This window comes from Pteropus alecto, unplaced genomic scaffold (assembly GCF_000325575.1).
Source record: "Pteropus alecto unplaced genomic scaffold, ASM32557v1 scaffold49, whole genome shotgun sequence".
In the NCBI taxonomy this organism is placed as follows: Eukaryota; Metazoa; Chordata; class Mammalia; order Chiroptera; family Pteropodidae; genus Pteropus; species Pteropus alecto.
In genome coordinates, this window is record NW_006443131.1 from 2364624 (window position 1) to 2366172 (window position 1549).

General features: G+C 65.7%; 1 protein-coding gene across 1 annotated transcript in view; it reads right to left on the reverse strand.

Annotated features, from left to right (window-relative positions):
* ATP8B2 (ATPase phospholipid transporting 8B2) overlaps window positions 1–1549 on the reverse strand; it is a 31057-nt gene that overhangs the window by 1307 nt on the left and 28201 nt on the right. The gene's annotated exons all lie outside the window — the stretch shown is intronic.

Consider the following 1549-nt stretch of genomic DNA (forward strand, 5'->3'; position numbering starts at 1 on the left):
CCCCCATTCCTGGCCCCCCCACCCCGCCTCACCTCAGCCCACCTGCAGCTCCTCGGGGCTCCCACCTAGAACACTCGGGGTCCTCGCACGCACTCCCAGCTCCCACCACCCCTCACTACCAAAGGCGAGGGTTCTTCCCAAGACGGATTTGGGAGCGATGAACTTGGGAGATACCCGAGGTCCCCAGGGGTGAGTGACAAAGAGGAAGGACAGGTGTGCGGGCCTCCGAGGCCTGCCCGGACCGAGCCAGGCCCGAGCCGCGCCTCGACCACCACCTGGCGCGTGGGCCCACCACCTCCTATCGGATGCCGGCCCCGCAGGGGGTGGGACCCCTTGTTCACCAGAACGGAGAGGCAGAGGCCAGCCTCCCTTTCGGCCTCCCCTTCAGGCCCCCCTCAGGTCCTGGGCGGTGGGTGCAAAAAATGCTGGACGAGGAGGCAGGAGGCAGGTCTGAGGCGCTCTGCTCATGGACTTCGGTCAACATTTAAAACTAAGCAAAACCTTCCTTCGGACTAAACTAACTGCGCACCCAGCTCCAGGCCACCGGGAACGGCAGGGCCACCGTCCGAGGCTCTAGCCCGACGCCAGCAGGACTCAGGGATCCGGGACTTGGTAGCTGTGCTGGGGGAGGGGTGGCTCTTCACTCTCAAGGTGAGGAAGTTGACAGGACGGAACCCTCCTCTACAGCCTCCCAACACCCTCTGCGACAGGCACGTCCCTCCCTGGCAGGCGTCACTGTCACTGACAGGCACCAGCCACTCGAGAGCCAAGTGTGGCCCCTCCGAAGCAAGCCACACCCTGCGGGGTGGGCACCCATGGCACCCTTAACCCTCCTCCTCCTCCTCCTCGGGAGGGTTAAGCCACCAACCACAGCACACAGGTCACACGGGGGCCTCCTTGCCAAATGAAAATCACAAAACCAAACTGGACACAAACTGAGCAAGGAGGGACAGACACGACGTGAGGGGCCCAGAGGCCACACAGGTCCGGCTTCCGGCACGATACATTCTTGTGTAATTCAGGGTCGGGGCTCTGCGGCCCCTCTGGGGAGCGGGAGTAAAAAAATACAGAGACTATCATCCTGGGGGTCCCCAGGCAAGGCAGGGGCGGACCCCCACGTCTCACAGTTTTTCCTTATTTTTGGTTCCATGTCTGGTCCGCCGCTGGGGCTGGTTCTCCAAGGCCCAGCCCCCCACTCTGCTCTCGGGCCTGCCTCTCCGCTCCAGGGTGCTGGGGGGGTCCCCCCGGAGTGGCTTAGGGACAGCCGGGCAGGCCAGAGTCCAGCAGGGAGGCGGCAGAGGCGAGGGCCGAGGCCCCGAGCCCTCGAGCCCGCCTTATTTTTGGTTCCATGTCTGGTCCGCCGCTGGGGCTGGTTCTCCAAGGCCCAGCCCCCCACTCTGCTCTCGGGCCTGCCTCTCCGCTCCAGGGTGCTGGGGGGGTCCCCCCGGAGTGGCTTAGGGACAGCCGGGCAGGCCAGAGTCCAGCAGGGAGGCGGCAGAGGCGAGGGCCGAGGCCCCGAGCCCTCGAGCCCGCGGCCGGCCCGTCTCCT